This window comes from Mixophyes fleayi, chromosome 9 (genome assembly GCF_038048845.1).
Source record: "Mixophyes fleayi isolate aMixFle1 chromosome 9, aMixFle1.hap1, whole genome shotgun sequence".
Lineage (NCBI taxonomy): Eukaryota > Metazoa > Chordata > Amphibia > Anura > Limnodynastidae > Mixophyes > Mixophyes fleayi.
This window is the reverse complement of record NC_134410.1, coordinates 28432051-28448177: the sequence shown is the minus strand read 5'-3', so window position 1 is coordinate 28448177 and position 16127 is coordinate 28432051. Positions and strand designations below refer to the sequence as shown.

The 16127-nt window shown below is 34.5% G+C and overlaps 1 long non-coding RNA gene and 13 other non-coding genes across 14 annotated transcripts in view; 13 read left to right on the top strand and 1 right to left on the bottom strand.

Moving 5' to 3' along the window:
* Positions 1–16127, bottom strand: part of LOC142102353 (uncharacterized) — a 281858-nt gene that overhangs the window by 213751 nt on the left and 51980 nt on the right. The window lies entirely within an intron of this gene.
* TRNAL-CAA (transfer RNA leucine (anticodon CAA)) lies at positions 71–179 on the top strand. The gene is made up of 2 exons: positions 71–108; positions 134–179. It is a non-coding gene; the product is annotated as a tRNA-Leu (tRNA).
* TRNAL-CAA (transfer RNA leucine (anticodon CAA)) lies at positions 866–974 on the top strand. Its single transcript has 2 exons — positions 866–903; positions 929–974. It is a non-coding gene; the product is annotated as a tRNA-Leu (tRNA).
* On the top strand, positions 3249–3357 carry TRNAL-CAA (transfer RNA leucine (anticodon CAA)). Its single transcript has 2 exons — positions 3249–3286; positions 3312–3357. It is a non-coding gene; the product is annotated as a tRNA-Leu (tRNA).
* On the top strand, positions 4044–4152 carry TRNAL-CAA (transfer RNA leucine (anticodon CAA)). Its single transcript has 2 exons — positions 4044–4081; positions 4107–4152. It is a non-coding gene; the product is annotated as a tRNA-Leu (tRNA).
* Positions 4841–4949, top strand: TRNAL-CAA (transfer RNA leucine (anticodon CAA)). The gene is made up of 2 exons: positions 4841–4878; positions 4904–4949. It is a non-coding gene; the product is annotated as a tRNA-Leu (tRNA).
* Positions 5636–5744, top strand: TRNAL-CAA (transfer RNA leucine (anticodon CAA)). Its single transcript has 2 exons — positions 5636–5673; positions 5699–5744. It is a non-coding gene; the product is annotated as a tRNA-Leu (tRNA).
* On the top strand, positions 6431–6539 carry TRNAL-CAA (transfer RNA leucine (anticodon CAA)). Its single transcript has 2 exons — positions 6431–6468; positions 6494–6539. It is a non-coding gene; the product is annotated as a tRNA-Leu (tRNA).
* Positions 9611–9719, top strand: TRNAL-CAA (transfer RNA leucine (anticodon CAA)). The gene is made up of 2 exons: positions 9611–9648; positions 9674–9719. It is a non-coding gene; the product is annotated as a tRNA-Leu (tRNA).
* Positions 10406–10514, top strand: TRNAL-CAA (transfer RNA leucine (anticodon CAA)). Its single transcript has 2 exons — positions 10406–10443; positions 10469–10514. It is a non-coding gene; the product is annotated as a tRNA-Leu (tRNA).
* On the top strand, positions 11998–12106 carry TRNAL-CAA (transfer RNA leucine (anticodon CAA)). The gene is made up of 2 exons: positions 11998–12035; positions 12061–12106. It is a non-coding gene; the product is annotated as a tRNA-Leu (tRNA).
* On the top strand, positions 13589–13697 carry TRNAL-CAA (transfer RNA leucine (anticodon CAA)). Its single transcript has 2 exons — positions 13589–13626; positions 13652–13697. It is a non-coding gene; the product is annotated as a tRNA-Leu (tRNA).
* On the top strand, positions 14384–14492 carry TRNAL-CAA (transfer RNA leucine (anticodon CAA)). The gene is made up of 2 exons: positions 14384–14421; positions 14447–14492. It is a non-coding gene; the product is annotated as a tRNA-Leu (tRNA).
* On the top strand, positions 15179–15287 carry TRNAL-CAA (transfer RNA leucine (anticodon CAA)). Its single transcript has 2 exons — positions 15179–15216; positions 15242–15287. It is a non-coding gene; the product is annotated as a tRNA-Leu (tRNA).

Below are 16127 nucleotides of genomic sequence, written 5' to 3'. Positions count from 1 at the left end.
AGCTGCCATATTATTATATTTAATAGAATTTACAATATTGTTGAATAGGTTTACAGCGCAACTAAAAAGTGTCAGGATGGCCGAGCGGTCTAAGGCACCAGACTCAAGAGTAATGTCTTCCTCTAAATGGGTTTTCTGGTCTCCGTATGGAGGCGTGGGTTCAAATCCCACTTCTGACAATTTTGTTCTTTTTGTTAAGTTGGAAAAACACATTCCTCAATGAATAAGTTGTACAATCAGTTAAGACTGGATGTAAAAGACATCATTCAGAAGATAGGTTTTCTTTCAATCTTGGCATAGTATGACATTAAAATATCAACCTAATCTTATCCTAACATTGTGCAGTTGAGCGAACTAAAGAAAAAAATTCAACCAAACTTTAAAAAAATATGCACACCTACACATTATCTCAATTATGCCCCCAGTAAGTGCATTCTGATTTAGTCTTAAACGAATCAAAATTTTCTTTACAACTGCGAAAGATGCAAGGTTGCGTTTTCATAAACTGAAATGTAGTTGTCTGTAAAAATGGAGTTTGAAGTAGACATTTTTTGCAACACTATCTTTTTGTTAGTAAATAATCAAAAATAGTGAAGAAAAGTTTGATAGGCATGGAGGACAGACTCAGAATCTTGGTCTACTTTTCCATAGTGAGACACCATATCTGTTAGAACAACGGGTCTGTCCTGAGACTAGGTTGAACCCTTAGTACAACGTGGACGCATGAAATACAGACATCCAAGATCGTGTTTTTATTATTAGTTTTCAAATTCTATATAATGTTTGCCTATCATAAACTGCCATATTATTATATTTAATAGAATTTACAATATTGTTGAATAGGTTTACGGCACAGCTAAAAAGTGTCAGGATGGCCGAGCGGTCTAAGGCGCCAGACTCAAGAGTAATGTCTTCCTCTAAATGGGTTTTCTGGTCTCCGTATGGAGGCGTGGGTTCAAATCCCACTTCTGACAATTTTGTTCTTTTTCTTACGTTGGAAAAACACATTCCTCAATGGATAAGTTGTACAGTCAGTTAAGACTGGATGTAAAAGACATCATTCAGAAGATAGGTTTTCTTTCAATCTTGGCATAGTCTGACATTAAAATATCAACTTAATCTTATCCTAACATTGTGCAGTTTAGCGAACTAAAGAAAAAAATTCAACCAAACTTTAAAAAATATGCACACTTACACATTAGCTCAATTATGCCCCCAGTAAGTGCATTCTGATTTAGTCTTAAACGAATCAAAATTTTCTTTACAACTGCGAAATATGCAAGGTTGCATTTTCATAAACTGAAGTTGAGTTGTCTGTAAAAATGGAGTTTGAAGTAGACATTTTTTGCAACACTATCTTTTTGTTATTAAATAATCAAAAATAGTGAAGAAAAGTTTGATAGGCATGGAGGACAGAATGAGAATCTTGGTCTACTTTTCCATAGTGAGACACCATATCTGTTAGAACAACGGGTCTGTCCTGAGACTAGGTTGAACCCTTAGTACAACGTGGACGCATGAAATACAGACATCCAAGATCGTGTTTTTATTATTAGTTTTCAAATTCTATATAATGTTTGCCTATCATAAACTGCCATATTATTATATTTAATAGAATTTACAATATTGTTGAATAGGTTTACAGCACAACTAAAAAGTGTCAGGATGGCCGAGCGGTCTATGGCGCCAGACTCAAGAGTAATGTCTTCCTCTAAATGGGTTTTCTGGTCTCCGTATGGAGGCGTGGGTTCAAATCACACTTCTGACAATTTTGTTCTTTTTCTTAAGTTGGAAAAACACATTCCTCAATGGATAAATTGTACAGTCAGTTAAGACTGGATGTAAAAGACATCATTCAGAAGATAGGTTTTCTTTCAATCTTGGCATAGTCTGACATTAAAATATCAACTTAATCTTATCCTAACATTGTGCAGTTTAGCAAACTAAAGAAAAAAATTCAACCAAACTTTAAAAAATATGCACACTTACACATTAGCTCAATTATGCCCCCAGTAAGTGCATTCTGATTTAGTCTTAAACGAATCAAAATTTTCTTTACAACTGCAAAATATGCAAGGTTGCATTTTCATAAACTGAAGTTGAGTTGTCTGTAAAAATGGAGTTTGAAGTAGACATTTTTTGCAACACTATCTTTTTGTTATTAAATAATCAAAAATAGTGAAGAAAAGTTTGATAGGCATGGAGGACAGACTGAGAATCTTGGTCTACTTTTCCATAGTGAGACACCATATCTGTTAGAACAACGGGTCTGTCCTGAGACTAGGTTGAACCCTTAGTACAACGTGGACGCATGAAATACAGACATCCAAGATCGTGTTTTTATTATTAGTTTTCAAATTCTATATAATGTTTGCCTATCATAAACTGCCATATTATTATATTTAATAGAATTTACAATATTGTTGAATAGGTTTACGGCACAACTAAAAAGTGTCAGGATGGCCGAGCGGTCTAAGGCGCCAGACTCAAGAGTAATGTCTTCCTCTAAATGGGTTTTCTGGTCTCCGTGTGGAGGCGTGTGTTCAAATCCCACTTCTGACAATTTTGTTCTTTTTCTTAAGTTGGAAAAACACATTCCTCAATGCATAAATTGTACAGTCAGTTAAGACTGGATGTAAAAGACATCATTCAGAAGATAGGTTTTCTTTCAATCTTGGCATAGTCTGACATTAAAATATCAACTTAATCTTATCCTAACATTGTGCAGTTTAGCGAACTAAAGAAAAAAATTCAACCAAACTTTAAAAAAATATGCACACTTACACATTATCTCAATTATGCCCCCAGTAAGTGCATTCTGATTTAGTCTTAAACGAATCAAAATTTTCTTTACAACTGCGAAAGATGCAAGGTTGCGTTTTCATAAACTGAAGTGTAGTTGTCTGTAAAAATGGAGTTTGAAGTAGACATTTTTTGCAACACTATCTTTTTGTTATTAAATAATCAAAAATAGTGAAGAAAAGTTTGATAGGCATGGAGGACAGACTGAGAATCTTGGTCTACTTTTCCATAGTGAGACACCATATCTGTTAGAACAACGGGTCTGTCCTGAGACTAGGTTGAACCCTTAGTACAACGTGGACGCATGAAATACAGACATCCAAGATCGTGTTTTTATTATTAGTTTTCAAATTCTATATAATGTTTGCCTTTCATAAGCTGCCATATTATTATATTTATTAGAATTTACAATATTGTTGAATAGGTTTACAGCACAACTAAAAAGTGTCAGGATGGCCGAGCGGTCTAAGGTGCCAGACTCAAGAGTAATGTCTTTCTCTAAATTGGTTTTCTGGTCTCCGTATGGAGGCGTGGGTTCAAATCCCACTTCTGACAATTTTGTTCTTTTTGTTAAGTTGGAAAAACACATTCCTCAATGAATAAGTTGTACAATCAGTTAAGACTGGATGTAAAAGACATCATTCAGAAGATAGGTTTTCTTTCAATCTTGGCATAGTCTGACATTAAAATATCAACCTAATCTTATCCTAACATTGTGCAGTTGAGCGAACTAAAGAAAAAAATTCAACCAAACTTTAAAAAAATATGCACACTTACACATTATCTCAATTATGCCCCCAGTAAGTGCATTCTGATTTAGTCTTAAACGAATCAAAATTTTCTTTACAACTGCGAAAGATGCAAGGTTGCGTTTTCATAAACTGAAATGTAGTTGTCTGTAAAAATGGAGTTTGAAGTAGACATTTTTTGCAACACTATCTTTTTGTTAGTAAATAATCAAAAATAGTGAAGAAAAGTTTGATAGGCATGGAGGACAGACTCAGAATCTTGGTCTACTTTTCCATAGTGAGACACCATATCTGTTAGAACAACGGGTCTGTCCTGAGACTAGGTTGAACCCTTAGTACAACGTGGACGCATGAAATACACACATCCAAGATCGTGTTTTTATTATTAGTTTTCAAATTCTATATAATGTTTGCCTATCATAAACTGCCATATTATTATATTTAATAGAATTTACAATATTGTTGAATAGGTTTACGGCACAACTAAAAAGTGTCAGGATGGCCGAGCGGTCTAAGGCGCCAGACTCAAGAGTAATGTCTTCCTCTAAATGGGTTTTCTGGTCTCCGTATGGAGGCATGGGTTCAAATCCCACTTCTGACAATTTTGTTCTTTTTCTTAAGTTGGAAAAACACATTCCTCAATGGATAAGTTGTACAGTCAGTTAAGACTGGATGTAAAAGACAGCATTCAGAAGATAGGTTTTCTTTCAATCTTTGCATAGTCTGCCATTAAAATATCCAACTTAATCTTATCCTAACATTGTGCAGTTTAGCGAACTAAAGAAAAAAATTCAACCAAACTTTAAAAAAAATATGCACACTTACACATTATCTCAATTATGCCCCCAGTAAGTGCATTCTGATTTCGTCCTAAACGAATGAAAATTTTCTTTACAACTGCGAAAGATGCAAGGTTGCGTTTTCATAAACTGAAGTTGAGTTGTCTGTAAAAATGGAGTTTGAAGTAGACATTTTTTGAAACACTATCTTTTTGTTAGTAAATAATCAAAAATAGTGAAGAAAAGTTTGATAGGCATGGAGGACAGACTCAGAATCTTGGTCTACTTTTCCATAGTGAGACACCATATCTGTTAGAACAACAGGTCTGTCCTGAGACTAGGTTGAACCCTTAGTACAACGTGGACGCATGAAATACAGACATCCAAGATCGTGTTTTTATTGTTAGTTTTCAAATTCTATATAATGTTTGCCTATCATAAACTGCCATATTATTATATTTAATAGAATTTACAATATTGTTGAATAGGTTTACAGCACAACTAAAAAGTGTCAGGATGGCCGAGCGGTCTAAGGCGCCAGACTCAAGAGTAATGTCTTCCTCTAAATGGGTTTTCTGGTCTCCGTATGGAGGCGTGGGTTCAAATCCCACTTCTGACAATTTTGTTCTTTTTGTTAAGTTGGAAAAACACATTCCTCAATTAATAAGTTGTACAATCAGTTAAGACTGGATGTAAAAGACATCATTCAGAAGATAGGATTTCTTTCAATCTTGGCATAGTCTGACATTAAAATATCAACCTAATCTTATCCTAACATTGTGCAGTTGAGCGAACTAAAGAAAAAAATTCAACCAAACTTTAAAAAAATATGCACACTTACACATTATCTCAATTATGCCCCCAGTAAGTGCATTCTGATTTAGTCTTAAACGAATCAAAATTTTCTTTACAACTGCGAAAGATGCAAGGTTGCGTTTTCATAAACTGAAATGTAGTTGTCTGTAAAAATGGAGTTTGAAGTAGACATTTTTTGCAACACTATCTTTTTGTTAGTAAATAATCAAAAATAGTGAAGAAAAGTTTGATAGGCATGGAGGACAGACTCAGAATCTTGGTCTACTTTTCCATAGTGAGACACCATATCTGTTAGAACAACGGGTCTGTTCTGAGACTAGGTTGAACCCTTAGTACAACGTGGACGCATGAAATACAGACATCCAAGATCGTGTTTTTATTATTAGTTTTCAAATTCTATATAATGTTTGCCTTTCATAAGCTGCCATATTATTATATTTAATAGAATTTACAATATTGTTGAATAGGTTTACAACACATCTAAAAAGTGTCAGGATGGCCGAGCGGTCTAAGGTGCCAGACTCAAGAGTAATGTCTTCCTCTAAATGGGTTTTCTGGTCTCCGTATGGAGGCGTGGGTTCAAATCCCACTTCTGACAATTTTGTTCTTTTTGTTAAGTTGGAAAAACACATTCCTCAATGGATAAATTGTACAGTCAGTTAAGACTGGATGTAAAAGACATCATTCAGAAGATAGGTTTTCTTTCAATCTTGGCATAGTCTGACATTAAAATATCAACTTAATCTTATCCTAACATTGTGCAGTTTAGCGAACTAAAGAAAAAAATTCAACCAAACTTTAAAAAAATATGTACACTTACACATTATCTCAATTATGCCCCCAGTAAGTGCATTCTGATTTAGTCTTAAACGAATCAAAATTTTCTTTACAACTGCGAAAGATGCAAGGTTGCATTTTCATAAACTGAAGTGTAGTTGTCTGTAAAAATGGAGTTTGAAGTAGACATTTTTTGCAACACTATCTTTTTGTTATTAAATAATCAAAAATAGTGAAGAAAAGTTTGATAGGCATGGAGGACAGACTGAGAATCTTGGTCTACTTTTCCATAGTGAGACACCATATCTGTTAGAACAACGGGTCTGTCCTGAGACTAGGTTGAACCCTTAGTACAACTTGGACGCATGAAATACAGACATCCAAGATCGTGTTTTTATTATTAGTTTTCAAATTCTATATAATGTTTGCCTTTCATAAGCTGCCATATTATTATATTTAATAGAATTTACAATATTGTTGAATAGGTTTACAGCACAACTAAAAAGTGTCAGGATGGCCGAGCGGTCTAAGGCACCAGACTCAAGAGTAATGTCTTCCTCTAAATGGGTTTTCTGGTCTCCGTATGGAGGCGTGGGTTCAAATCCCACTTCTGACAATTTTGTTCTTTTTGTTAAGTTGGAAAAACACATTCCTCAATGAATAAGTTGTACAATCAGTTAAGACTGGATGTAAAAGACATCATTCAGAAGATAGGTTTTCTTTCAATCTTGGCATAGTCTGACATTAAAATATCAACCTAATCTTATCCTAACATTGTGCAGTTGAGCGAACTAAAGAAAAAAATTCAACCAAACTTTAAAAAAATATGCACACTTACACATTATCTCAATTATGCCCCCAGTAAGTGCATTCTGATTTAGTCTTAAACGAATCAAAATTTTCTTTACAACTGCGAAAGATGCAAGGTTGCGTTTTCATAAACTGAAATGTAGTTGTCTGTAAAAATGGAGTTTGAAGTAGACATTTTTTGCAACACTATCTTTTTGTTAGTAAATAATCAAAAATAGTGAAGAAAAGTTTGATAGGCATGGAGGACAGACTCAGAATCTTGGTCTACTTTTCCATAGTGAGACACCATATCTGTTAGAACAACGGGTCTGTCCTGAGACTAGGTTGAACCCTTAGTACAACGTGGACGCATGAAATACAGACATCCAAGATCGTGTTTTTATTATTAGTTTTCAAATTCTATATAATGTTTGCCTATCATAAACTGCCATATTATTATATTTAATAGAATTTACAATATTGTTGAATAGGTTTACGGCACAGCTAAAAAGTGTCAGGATGGCCGAGCGGTCTAAGGGGCCAGACTCAAGAGTAATGTCTTCCTCTAAATGGGTTTTCTGGTCTCCGTATGGAGGCGTGGGTTCAAATCCCACTTCTGACAATTTTGTTCTTTTTCTTACGTTGGAAAAACACATTCCTCAATGGATAAGTTGTACAGTCAGTTAAGACTGGATGTAAAAGACATCATTCAGAAGATAGGTTTTCTTTCAATCTTGGCATAGTCTGACATTAAAATATCAACTTAATCTTATCCTAACATTGTGCAGTTTAGCGAACTAAAGAAAAAAATTCAACCAAACTTTAAAAAATATGCACACTTACACATTAGCTCAATTATGCCCCCAGTAAGTGCATTCTGATTTAGTCTTAAACGAATCAAAATTTTCTTTACAACTGCGAAATATGCAAGGTTGCATTTTCATAAACTGAAGTTGAGTTGTCTGTAAAAATGGAGTTTGAAGTAGACATTTTTTGCAACACTATCTTTTTGTTATTAAATAATCAAAAATAGTGAAGAAAAGTTTGATAGGCATGGAGGACAGAATGAGAATCTTGGTCTACTTTTCCATAGTGAGACACCATATCTGTTAGAACAACGGGTCTGTCCTGAGACTAGGTTGAACCCTTAGTACAACGTGGACGCATGAAATACAGACATCCAAGATCGTGTTTTTATTATTAGTTTTCAAATTCTATATAATGTTTGCCTATCATAAACTGCCATATTATTATATTTAATAGAATTTACAATATTGTTGAATAGGTTTACAGCACAACTAAAAAGTGTCAGAATGGCCGAGCGGTCTATGGCGCCAGACTCAAGAGTAATGTCTTCCTCTAAATGGGTTTTCTGGTCTCCGTATGGAGGCGTGGGTTCAAATCACACTTCTGACAATTTTGTTCTTTTTCTTAAGTTGTAAAAAACACATTCCTCAATGGATAAGTTGTACAGTCAGTTAAGACTGGATGTAAAAGACATCATTCAGAAGATAGGTTTTCTTTCAATCTTGGCATAGTCTGACATTAAAATATCAACTTAATCTTATCCTAACATTGTGCAGTTGAGCGAACTAAAGAAAAAAATTCAACCAAACTTTAAAAAAATATGTACACTTACACATTATCTCAATTATGCCCCCAGTAAGTGCATTCTGATTTAGTCTTAAACGAATCAAAATTTTCTTTACAACTGCGAAAGATGCAAGGTTGCATTTTCATAAACTGAAGTGTAGTTGTCTGTAAAAATGGAGTTTGAAGTAGACATTTTTTGCAACACTATCTTTTTGTTATTAAATAATCAAAAATAGTGAAGAAAAGTTTGATAGGCATGGAGGACAGACTGAGAATCTTGGTCTACTTTTCCATAGTGAGACACCATATCTGTTAGAACAACGGGTCTGTCCTGAGACTAGGTTGAACCCTTAGTACAACGTGGACGCATGAAATACAGACATCCAAGATCGTGTTTTTATTATTAGTTTTCAAATTCTATATAATGTTTGCCTTTCATAAGCTGCCATATTATTATATTTAATAGAATTTACAATATTGTTGAATAGGTTTACAGCACAACTAAAAAGTGTCAGGATGGCCGAGCGGTCTAAGGCACCAGACTCAAGAGTAATGTCTTCCTCTAAATGGGTTTTCTGGTCTCCGTGTGGAGGCGTGTGTTCAAATCCCACTTCTGACAATTTTGTTCTTTTTCTTAAGTTGGAAAAACACATTCCTCAATGCATAAATTGTACAGTCAGTTAAGACTGGATGTAAAAGACATCATTCAGAAGATAGGTTTTCTTTCAATCTTGGCATAGTCTGACATTAAAATATCAACTTAATCTTATCCTAACATTGTGCAGTTTAGCGAACTAAAGAAAAAAATTCAACCAAACTTTAAAAAAATATGCACACTTACACATTATCTCAATTATGCCCCCAGTAAGTGCATTCTGATTTAGTCTTAAACGAATCAAAATTTTCTTTACAACTGCGAAAGATGCAAGGTTGCGTTTTCATAAACTGAAGTGTAGTTGTCTGTAAAAATGGAGTTTGAAGTAGACATTTTTTGCAACACTATCTTTTTGTTATTAAATAATCAAAAATAGTGAAGAAAAGTTTGATAGGCATGGAGGACAGACTGAGAATCTTGGTCTACTTTTCCATAGTGAGACACCATATCTGTTAGAACAACGGGTCTGTCCTGAGACTAGGTTGAACCCTTAGTACAACGTGGACGCATGAAATACAGACATCCAAGATCGTGTTTTTATTATTAGTTTTCAAATTCTATATAATGTTTGCCTTTCATAAGCTGCCATATTATTATATTTAATAGAATTTACAATATTGTTGAATAGGTTTACAGCACAACTAAAAAGTGTCAGGATGGCCGAGCGGTCTAAGGTGCCAGACTCAAGAGTAATGTCTTTCTCTAAATGGGTTTTCTGGTCTCCGTATGGAGGCGTGGGTTCAAATCCCACTTCTGACAATTTTGTTCTTTTTGATAAGTTGGAAAAACACATTCCTCAATGAATAAGTTGTACAATCAGTTAAGACTGGATGTAAAAGACATCATTCAGAAGATAGGTTTTCTTTCAATCTTGGCATAGTCTGACATTAAAATATCAACCTAATCTTATCCTAACATTGTGCAGTTGAGCGAACTAAAGAAAAAAATTCAACCAAACTTTAAAAAAATATGCACACTTACACATTATCTCAATTATGCCCCCAGTAAGTGCATTCTGATTTAGTCTTAAACGAATCAAAATTTTCTTTACAACTGCGAAAGATGCAAGGTTGCGTTTTCATAAACTGAAATGTAGTTGTCTGTAAAAATGGAGTTTGAAGTAGACATTTTTTGCAACACTATCTTTTTGTTAGTAAATAATCAAAAATAGTGAAGAAAAGTTTGATAGGCATGGAGGACAGACTCAGAATCTTGGTCTACTTTTCCATAGTGAGACACCATATCTGTTAGAACAACGGGTCTGTCCTGAGACTAGGTTGAACCCTTAGTACAACGTGGACGCATGAAATACAGACATCCAAGATCGTGTTTTTATTATTAGTTTTCAAATTCTATATAATGTTTGCCTATCATAAACTGCCATATTATTATATTTAATAGAATTTACAATATTGTTGAATAGGTTTACGGCACAACTACAAAGTGTCAGGATGGCCGAGCGGTCTAAGGCGCCAGACTCAAGAGTAATGTCTTCCACTAAATGGGTTTTCTGGTCTCCGTATGGAGGCATGGGTTCAAATCCCACTTCTGACAATTTTGTTCTTTTTCTTAAGTTGGAAAAACACATTCCTCAATGGATAAGTTGTACAGTCAGTTAAGACTGGATGTAAAAGACAGCATTCAGAAGATAGGTTTTCTTTCAATCTTTGCATAGTCTGCCATTAAAATATCCAACTTAATCTTATCCTAACATTGTGCAGTTTAGCGAACTAAAGAAAAAAATTCAACCAAACTTTAAAAAAAATATGCACACTTACACATTATCTCAATTATGCCCCCAGTAAGTGCATTCTGATTTCGTCCTAAACGAATGAAAATTTTCTTTACAACTGCGAAAGATGCAAGGTTGCGTTTTCATAAACTGAAGTTGAGTTGTCTGTAAAAATGGAGTTTGAAGTAGACATTTTTTGAAACACTATCTTTTTGTTAGTAAATAATCAAAAATAGTGAAGAAAAGTTTGATAGGCATGGAGGACAGACTCAGAATCTTGGTCTACTTTTCCATAGTGAGACACCATATCTGTTAGAACAACGGGTCTGTCCTGAGACTAGGTTGAACCCTTAGTACAACGTGGACGCATGAAATACAGACATCCAAGATCGTGTTTTTATTGTTAGTTTTCAAATTCTATATAATGTTTGCCTTTCATAAACTGCCATATTATTATATTTAATAGAATTTACATTATTGTGGAATAGGTTTACATCACAAGAAAAACTTGTCAGGATGGCCGAGCGGTCTAAGGCGCCAAACTCAAGAGTAATGTCTTCCTCTAAATGGGTTTTCTGGTCTCTGTATGGAGGCGTGGGTTCAAATCCCACTTCTGACAATTTTGTTCTTTTTGTTAAGTTGGAAAAACACATTCCTCAATGAATAAGTTGTACAATCAGTTAAGACTGGATGTAAAAGACATCATTCAGAAGATAGGTTTTCTTTCAATCTTGGCATAGTCTGACATTAAAATATCAACCTAATCTTATCCTAACATTGTGCAGTTTAGCGAACTAAAGAAAAAAATTCAACCAAACTTTAAAAAAATATGCACACTTACACATTATCTCAATTATGCCCCCAGTAAGTGCATTCTGATTTAGTCTTAAACAAATCAAAATTTTCTTTATAACTGCGAAAGATGCAAGGTTGCGTTTTCATAAACTGAAATGTAGATGTCTGTAAAAATGGAGTTTGAAGTAGACATTTTTTGCAACACTATCTTTTTGTTAGTAAATAATCAAAAATAGTGAAGAAAAGTTTGATAGGCATGGAGGACAGACTCAGAATCTTGGTCTACTTTTCCATAGTGAGACACCATATCTGTTAGAACAACGGGTCTGTCCTGAGACTAGGTTGAACCCTTAGTACAACGTGGACGCATGAAATACAGACATCCAAGATCGTGTTTTTATTATTAGTTTTCAAATTCTATATAATGTTTGCCTATCATAAACTGCCATATTATTATATTTAATAGAATTTACAATATTGTTGAATAGGTTTACGGCACAACTAAAAAGTGTCAGGATGGCCGAGCGGTCTAAGGCGCCAGACTCAAGAGTAATGTCTTCCTCTAAATGGGTTTTCTGGTCTCCGTATGGAGGCATGGGTTCAAATCCCACTTCTGACAATTTTGTTCTTTTTCTTAAGTTGGAAAAACACATTCCTCAATGGATAAGTTGTACAGTCAGTTAAGACTGGGTGTAAAAGACATCATTCAGAAGATAGGTTTTCTTTCAATCTTGGCATAGTCTGCCATTAAAATATCAACTTAATCTTATCCTAATATTGTGCAGTTTAGCGAACTAAAGAAAAAAATTCAACCAAACTTTAAAAAAATATGCACACTTACACATTAGCTCAATTATGCCTCCAGTAAGTGCATTCTGATTTAGTCTTAAACAAATCAAAATTTTCTTTACAACTGCGAAAGATGCAAGGTTGCGTTTTCATAAACTGAAGTGTAGTTGTCTGTAAAAATGGAGTTTGAAGTAGACATTTTTTGCAACACTATCTTTTTGTTATTAAATAATCAAAAATAGTGAAGAAAAGTTTGATAGGCATGGAGGACAGACTGAGAATCTTGGTCTACTTTTCCATAGTGAGACACCATATCTGTTAGAACAACGGGTCTGTCCTGAGACTAGGTTGAACCCTTAGTACAACGTGGACGCATGAAATACAGACATCCAAGATCGTGTTTTTATTATTAGTTTTCAAATTCTATATAATGTTTGCCTTTCATAAGCTGCCATATTATTATATTTAATAGAATTTACAATATTGTTGAATAGGTTTACGGCACCGCTAAAAATGGTCAGGATGGCCAAGCAGTCTAAGGTGCCAGACTCAAGAGTAATGTCTTCCTCTAAATGGGTTTTCTGGTCTCCGTATGGAGGTGTGGGTTCAAATCCCACTTCTGACAATTTTGTTCTTTTTCTTACGTTGGAAAAACACATTCCTCAATGGATAAGTTGTACAGTCAGTTAAGACTGGATGTAAAAGACATCATTCAGAAGATAGGTTTTCTTTCAATCTTGGCATAGTCTGACATTAAAATATCAACTTAATCTTATCCTAACATTGTGCAGTTTAGCGAACTAAAGAAAAAAATTCAACCAAACTTTAAAAAAAATATGCACACTTACACATTATCTCAATTATGCCCCCAGTAAGTGCATTCTGATTTCGTCCTGAACGAATGAAAATTTTCTTTACAACTGCGAAAGATGCAAGGTTGCGTTTTCATAAACTGAAGTTGAGTTGTCTGTAAAAATGGAGTTTGAAGTAGACATTTTTTGCAACACTATCTTTTTGTTAGTAAATAATCAAAAATAGTGAAGAAAAGTTTGATAGGCATGGAGGACAGACTGAGAATCTTGGTCTACTTTTCCATAGTGAGACACCATATCTGTTAGAACAACGGGTCTGTCCTGAGACTAGGTTGAACCCTTAGTACAACGTGGACGCATGAAATACAGACATCCAAGATCGTGTTTTTATTATTAGTTTTCAAATTCTATATAATGTTTGCCTTTTATAAACTGCCATATTATTATATTTAATAGAATTTACAATATTGAGGAATAGGTTTACAACAAAATAAAAGCTTGTCAGGATGGCCGAGCGGTCTAAGGCGCCAGACTCAAGAGTGATGTCTTCCTCTAAATGGGTTTTCTGGTCTCCGTATGGAGGCGTGGGTTCAAATCCCACTTCTGACAATTTTGTTCTTTATCTTAAGTTGGAAAAACACATTCCTCAATGCATAAATTGTACAGTCAGTTAAGACTGGATGTAAAAGACATCATTCAGAAGATAGGTTTTCTTTCAATCTTGGCATAGTCTGACATTAAAATATCAACTTAATCTTATCCTAACATTGTGCAGTTTAGCGAACTAAAGAAAAAAATTCAACCAAACTTTAAAAAAATATGCACACTTACACATTATCTCAATTATGCCCCCAGTAAGTGCATTCTGATTTAGTCTTAAACGAATCAAAATTTTCTTTACAACTGCGAAAGATGCAAGGTTGCGTTTTCATAAACTGAAGTGTAGTTGTCTGTAAAAATGGAGTTTGAAGTAGACATTTTTTGCAACACTATCTTTTTGTTATTAAATAATCAAAAATAGTGAAGAAAAGTTTGATAGGCATGGAGGACAGACTGAGAATCTTGGTCTACTTTTCCATAGTGAGACACCATATCTGTTAGAACAACGGGTCTGTCCTGAGACTAGGTTGAACCCTTAGTACAACGTGGACGCATGAAATACAGACATCCAAGATCGTGTTTTTATTATTAGTTTTCAAATTCTATATAATGTTTGCCTTTCATAAGCTGCCATATTAATATATTTAATAGAATTTACAATATTGTTGAATAGGTTTACAGCACAACTAAAAAGTGTCAGGATGGCCGAGCGGTCTAAGGTGCCAGACTCAAGAGTAATGTCTTCCTCTAAATGGGTTTTCTGGTCTCTGTATGGAGGCGTGGGTTCAAATCCCACTTCTGACAATTTTGTTCTTTTTGTTAAGTTGGAAAAACACATTCCTCAATGAATAAGTTGTACAATCAGTTAAGACTGGATGTAAAAGACATCATTCAGAAGATAGGTTTTCTTTCAATCTTGGCATAGTCTGACATTAAAATATCAACCTAATCTTATCCTAACATTGTGCAGTTGAGCGAACTAAAGAAAAAAATTCAACCAAACTTTAAAAAAATATGCACACTTACACATTATCTCAATTATGCCCCCAGTAAGTGCATTCTGATTTAGTCTTAAACGAATCAAAATTTTCTTTACAACTGCGAAAGATGCAAGGTTGCATTTTCATAAACTGAAGTGTAGGTGTCTGTAACAATGGAGTTTGAAGTAGACATTTTTTGCAACACTATCTTTTTGTTAGTAAATAATCAAAAATAGTGAAGAAAAGTTTGATAGGCATGGAGGACAGACTCAGAATCTTGGTCTACTTTTCCATAGTGAGACACCATATCTGTTAGAACAACGGGTCTGTCCTGAGACTAGGTTGAACCCTTAGTACAACGTGGACGCATGAAATACAGACATCCAAGATCGTGTTTTTATTATTAGTTTTCAAATTCTATATAATATTTGCCTATCATAAACTGCCATATTATTATATTTAATAGAATTAACAATATTGTTGAATAGGTTTACAGCACAACTAAAAAGTGTCAGGATGGCCGAGCGGTCTAAGGCGCCAGACTCAAGAGTAATGTCTTCCTCTAAATGGGTTTTCTGGTCTCCGTATGGAGGCGTGGGTTCAAATCCCACTTCTGACAATTTTGTTCTTTTTGTTAAGTTGGAAAAACACATTCCTCAATGAATAAGTTGTACAGTCAGTAAAGACTGGATGTAAAAGACATCATTCAGAAGATAGGTTTTCTTTCAATCTTGGCATAGTCTGACATTAAAATATCAACTTAATCTTATCCTAACATTGTGCAGTTTAGCGAACTAAAGAAAAAAATTCAACCAAACTTTAAAAAAATATGCACACTTACACATTATCTCAATTATGCCCCCAGTAAGTGCATTCTGATTTAGTCTTAAACGAATCAAAATTTTCTTTACAACTGCGAAAGATACAAGGTTGCATTTTCATAAACTGAAGTGTAGGTGTCTGTAACAATGGAGTTTGAAGTAGACATTTTTTGCAACACTATCTTTTTGTTAGTAAATAATCAAAAATAGTGAAGAAAAGTTTGATAGGCATGGAGGACAGACTCAGAATCTTGGTCTACTTTTCCATAGTGAGACACCATATCTGTTAGAACAACGGGTCTGTCCTGAGACTAGGTTGAACCCTTAGTACAACGTGGACGCATGAAATACAGACATCCAAGATCGTGTTTTTATTATTAGTTTTCAAATTCTATATAATGTTTGCCTTTCATAAGCTGCCATATTATTATATTTAATAGAATTTACAATATTGTTGAAGAGGTTTACAGCACTGCTAAAAATGGTCAGGATGGCCAAGCAGTCTAAGGCGCCAGACTCAAGAGTAATGTCTTCCTCTAAATGGGTTTTCTGGTCTCCGTATGGAGGTGTGGGTTCAAATCCCACTTCTGACAATTTTGTTCTTTTTCTTACGTTGGAAAAACACATTCCTCAATGGA